We start from the raw sequence: 6000 nt of genomic DNA on the forward strand, positions 1-6000 counted from the left end.
TTGAGATAAGCTGAAATGACTGAAAGGCCATTTGCCCAGGAAAGCCTTAGTTTTTGGACAGTAACCAAACAAAGCATCCCCGCCAAACTCAAGTGGCATTTCTCCTGGTGTCCTGTAGAGGGCGTACTCGAGCGTGGTCTCTAAGGCTGCAGGTGGAAGCAAAGTGAGCACCCCGCTCCCATTCTCACCCAGAAGCTCAATACTCCGCAGAAGCCAGCTGCAGGAAACAGTTCTTAATTGCTGCAGGAAGTAGTTAGGAGAAAAGAATGGTATTAGTCAAAGCTAAAATTGGACATCAAAGACCACAGAAAACATTTCCCAATACTTATGTGGTGGTGGTGGTGGTATCAAAATACCAAAAATCAGTTTTGGAACGTCAGTGGATGACACTTCTCATTGAAGCGAACATATATGGAGCACTTTATATATACACCAGGTATCATATGAGTGCTTTATATGCCTTCGTAGCACACACTTGGGTCAGACTCCCTGAGGGAGAATACCGTCCCTACAGTTAATCAGTTGTGTGACATTGGCATGTAATGTACTGACCCACTTACTCAGCCTAGAAAAGAAGGGAAATTCTGATACATGTTACAACACGAATAAATGGATAAATCTTGAAAACATTATGCTAAGTGAAATAAGCCATACACAAAAGGACAAATATTATATGATTCCATCTATATGAAGTACATCTATAGTTAAATTCATAGAGACAAAAAGTAGAACAGTGATTACTAGGGGCTGGGAAGAGACGGTAATGGGGAGTTATTATTTAATGGGTAGAGTTTCAGTTTGGGATGATGAAAAAGTTCTGGAGATGGTGGTGATGGTCACACAATATGAATGGAGTTAATGTCACTGAATTGTACACTTAACAATAGTTAAAATGGTAAATTTTATGTTATATGTATTTTATTTTTAATTTTTTTTAAAGATTTTTTTGGGGAAGGGGAACAGGACTTCATTGGGGAACAGTGTGTACTTCCAGGTCTTTTTTCCAAGTCAAGTTGTTGTCCTTTCAGTCTTAGTTGTGGAGGGCGCAGCTCAGCTCCAGGTCCAGTTGCTGTTTTCTAGTTGCAGGGGGCACAGCCCACCATCCCTTGTGGGAGTCGAACCGGCAACCTTGTGGTTGAGACGATGCATTCCAACCAACTGAGCCATCCGGGAGCTCAGCGGCAGCTCAGCTCAAGGTGCCATGTTCAATCTTAGTTGCAGGGGGCGCTGCCCACCATCCCTTGTGGGACTCGAGGAATTGAACTGGCAACCTTGTGGTTGAGAGCCTGTGCTCCAACCAACTGAGCCATCTGGGAGGAAGCTCAGCTCAAGGTGCCGTGTTCAATTTTAGTTGCAGGGGGCGGAGCCCACCATCCCTTGCGGGACTGGAGGAATTGAACTGGCAACCTTGTGGTTGAGAACCCACTGGCCCATGTGGGGATTGAACCAGCAGCCTTCAGAGTTAGGAGCATGGAGCTCTAACCGCCTGAGCCACCGGGCCGGCCCATACCCTATGTCTTTTGATTGGAGCATTTAATCCATTTACATTTAAACTGGTTATTCATAGATACATAGCTATTGCCATTTTAATATTCATCTTTATGTTCTCCCCCTCCCCCTCGCTTCTTCTTAAAGAAGTCCCTTTAACATTTTTGTAAACCACTGACTTGGTGGTGATGAACTCCTTTAGCTTTTTCTTGTCTGGGAAGCTCTTTATCTCTCCTTCAATTATAAACGATAGCCTTGCTGGGTAAAGTAATCTACATTGTAGGTCCTTGCTTTTCATCACTTGAATATTGTGTGCTAATACCTTCTTGCCTGCAAAGATTGTGCTGAGAAATCTTATGAGAGCCTTTTTCTTGCTGCTTTTAGGATTCTCTTCTTATCCTTTGCCATTTTAATTATAATATGCCTTAGTGTGCATCTTTTTGGGTTCATCTTGTCCGGACTCTCTGTGCTTCCTGGGCTAGTATGTCTATTTCCTTTTCCAGGTTAGGAAAGTTTTCAGTCATTATTTCTTCAAATAAGTTCTCAAGGTGCCGTGCTTGCTTTCTCTCTTCCCTTGGTACATCTATGATGTGAATGTTGTTACACTTGATATGTCCCAGAGGTTTCTTTCTTTTTTTTTTTTTTTTGCAGGGGGTGGAACCCACCATCCCTTGCGGGACTCGAGGAATTGAACTGGTAACCTTGTGGTTGAGAGCCCACTGGCCCATGTGGGAATCTAACCGGCAGCCTTCGGGGTTAGGAGTATGGAGCTCTAACTGCCTGAGCCACCGGGCCAGCCCCATGTCCCAGAGGTTTCTTAAATTACCCTTACTTTTTAAAATTCTTTTTTTTTTTTTTTGCTCTTCCAATTGGGTGTTTTCTGCTATCTTGTCAGCCAAATTGCTGATTCAATCTTGTGCTTCATCTAGTCTGCTGGTGATTCCTTGTAATGCATTCTTCATTTCAGTCATTGTATTCTTCATTTGTGTCTGGTTCTTTTTCATGGTTTCTACTTCCTTTTCTATGTCCTCTTTGTTGAAGTTCTGACTAAGTTCATCTACGAGGTATGATCAAACAATATGGTGAATGTTTAAATTAAAAAAAAAATATTACAGTAAAAGATACATTGCCATTAATCCCCCCTCAAAATTAACTCCCTCTTGCTTTGAACCCACTTATCCCATCGTTCTTGCCATTTTCTGAAGCAGTTCTTAAAGTTCTCTTTCGTGTCTAGTTGCACTGTCATGGCTGCCTCAATGTCCTGAATTGATTCAAAACGTCTACCTTTCATGGTCGTTTTGACTTTGCAGAAGAGCCAGAAGTTTCACAGTGCCAGATCTAGTGAATAAGGTGCATGAGGACACACCGTAATATTTTTATTTGACTGAAATTGCTGTACCAGAAGCGATGTGTGACACAGAGCCTTTCTTCCATTGTGATCCCAAAATATGGTGAATGCTGCTGCTGCGTGCTATCCAACAGAAAGGCAGGGATCTTCAATATGGGAAGCAGTGTGTCGAACCTCAGTAACAGTGAGTGACAAGTTTCAACTTGTTCAGTGCAGTCAGTTGAGTATGAGGTATGGTGGAGAGAAGGTGTGTTCTAAAGTGTGCCGTAAATCGTCCTCTGTCATGACAATGCTCCATGTCACACATCGCTTCTGGTATGGCAATTTCTGTCAAATAAAAACATTATGGTGTGTCCTCATCTACCTAATTCACAAGATCTGGCACTCTGCAAATTCTGGCTCTTCCTCAAAGTCAAATGATTCAGGACATTAAGGCAGCCATGACAGCGCAATTAAAGACACTCATGAGAGAAGACTTCCAGAACTGCTTCATAAAGTGGCAAGAACGATGGGATAAGTGTGTTCAAAGTGAAGGGGAGTATTTTGAGGGGGATTAATGGCAATGTGTCTTTTACTGTAATAAATTTTTAAAATTTAAATATTCAGTGTATTGTTTTATCACACCTTGTATTTTCCCAAAGTTCATTGAGCATCCTTATAACCATTGTTTTAAATTCTGTATCTGGCAGCTTGCTTTACTCCTTTTTCTGGAGTCTTCTCCTGTTCCTTCATTTGGGACATTTTTTTCCGTCCTCATTTTGGCTGCATTTCTGTGTTTGTTTCTATGTATTAGGTAGATCTGCTATGTCTCCCAGTCTTGGCTAAGTTGCTTTGTGTAGTAGGTTTCCTGTGGGGGCCCAGTGGAACAGTCTCCCTGGTCACCTGTGGCACATGCTGCAGAAATGACCCTTGTGCAGATTTTGTGTGCCCTTCTGTTGTAGTTGAGCCTTGATTGCTACTAGCACATCAGTGGGTGGGATTGACCCTCAGATGACTTGCTGTGGAGTTTGGCCACATCCAAAGCTTACAGGCTGCTGTGGCAGGGGGCTTACCTTGTGGAGCGGGATTCACCCCAGTGGGCTCTGCTGCCTGCTAAGACTGCCTTTTGGGTATGCCACTTGTGGGGCTAATTGGGTGGTGGCCTGCTGTGGTCTGAAGCCAACTTCCAAGTATATTGGTTCTGGAGCCTCTTGGGAGGTACTATAGTGCAAGCCCAGGTCGGCCTCTGCCTGTGATTGGTCAGGGACTACCTGATAGGAATGATTTGTGATTGGTTGCTGCCTGTGCTGGACCTGGAGGTGCATGGAGAGGCCACACTGTGAACTGAGGATGGCTGCCACCAGTGCTGGGCCTGGGGTAGCCCCGCAAAAAAACCCAGGACACCCCAAGGGCTGCTGCCACCTCTTAGTTCCTGTAAGGTTTAGCTGCTGATAGAACCTCCTGCAGTACTCAAGTTGCGTGAGATGGAATCTTAGGGAGTCACCAGGGTAGGATGAGTAGTTTTCACCAGTTAATGTAGAGTCTAGTTTGGTGCCAGTCTGAGCCTGGAGCTACTCAGAAAAAGTCTGAGCACACAGAGACTGAGTGGTGCAGCTCAGCTCCAAGTCAAGTCGTTGTTTTCAAAAGCATTTACTCACGCCACCCGCCTAGGGCCAGCAGATCCCCAAGAGTTGTCCAAAAAAGAGTACAATGCAGGCAGGGCTGGCTGCTCACTGAGAAAGTGCCTCAGGTATTGCATAAGTTGGGTGGGGTGGGGTTCCAGGGAGTCAACAGGGTGGAGCAATTGGGTGGCGTGAGAAGAGTTCACAAGGCAAATGCAGATTCAGATTTGGCTATACAGAGGCAGGCTCAACACAGGAAAGATGGCACCCACTTACTGCCTGCATGGGGAAAGGGTTCCACACAGGGAACATGGTGACTGTTCATCTAGTCCTCACCCTGAAACTACACGATTCAGTCTCTCCCTGTATATCTTTGATACCTCCTGAGTCACTGATCCCTCTGCAAAACCCCAGGGTGAGTGCCTGTGAGTTTATGCACAGGCTCTTAAGATGACATCTGGGTTTCCCAGTCTTCCGTCCCACCCAGACTGTTGGAATCCCCACTGTTTTTCACAGCCAGATGTTGTGTGGGCTCCTCTTCCCAGTGCCAGTGTGGGAATGGGTTTCTCGCTCCTCCTGGGGGAAGCTCTGTGGCTGAGATATCCCTTCCAATTCTCAACTGCCATATGCAAGTGTGAGGTTGCCCATTCTGTGTCTCCACACCTATTAGTCTTGACGTGGCTTCTTTATATCCTTAGTTATAAAACTTCTGTTCAGCTAGACTTCAGATGGTTCTCCAGGTTGATTGTTCTATAATTTAGTTGCAATTTTAATGTGGTTATGGAGGAGGCAAGCACAACATTTATCTACTCTGCCATCTTGGATCACTCCCAAAAGCACTTACTCATGAACAATCAGACTTCTTAAATGGTGTCTAGTGTCCCCAGAGCTAGTGTTCCAAGAGGTCCCAGGTGGCAGCTTCAAGACTTCTTGTGAAGTCCCAGAAAGTCACTTACACTTCATTCTATTGCCTAAGCAGGTCACTAAGGCTGGCCTAGATTCAAGGGAAGACGATCAGATGCCACCTCTCAATAAGAGAATAAAGAAGTTGCAGTCATTTTTATTATCCTACTACACTTATATAATGCTAAAAATAGACATTTAACAGGAAATTCAACCTGACCTATGATTTATAGTAAACTTCATTGAAACGGAGCACACCATCTCTTTCATTTCTTTCATCAGTCATTACAAATGTACCTCTTGGAAATTCTCTACCAGGCCTGTTGCTTCCAAGTTTCTTATGCCATCCCTCAAATTAATGTCTAGATCAGTGGTTCTCAATTTTGGTTGCACATTAGGATCATCTAAGGAGCTTTAGAAAATCCTGATACCCAGACCAAATATGTCAGAATCTATAGGGTGTTGTACCCAGGCACTATGGTCTGAATGGTTGAGTCTCCTCAAAATTCACGTGTTGAAATACTAATGCCTGATATGATGGTATTAGGAGGTGGGACCTTTGGGAATTGCTTGGTCATGAAGGTGGAGCCCTAATTAATGAAATTAATCCTTTTGTAAAAGAGACCTTATAGAGCTTACTAGCCCATTCCACCATGTGAG

The sequence above is a fragment of the Rhinolophus ferrumequinum genome (genome assembly GCF_004115265.2).
Source record: "Rhinolophus ferrumequinum isolate MPI-CBG mRhiFer1 chromosome 15 unlocalized genomic scaffold, mRhiFer1_v1.p scaffold_54_arrow_ctg1_1, whole genome shotgun sequence".
Classification (NCBI taxonomy): domain Eukaryota; kingdom Metazoa; phylum Chordata; class Mammalia; order Chiroptera; family Rhinolophidae; genus Rhinolophus; species Rhinolophus ferrumequinum.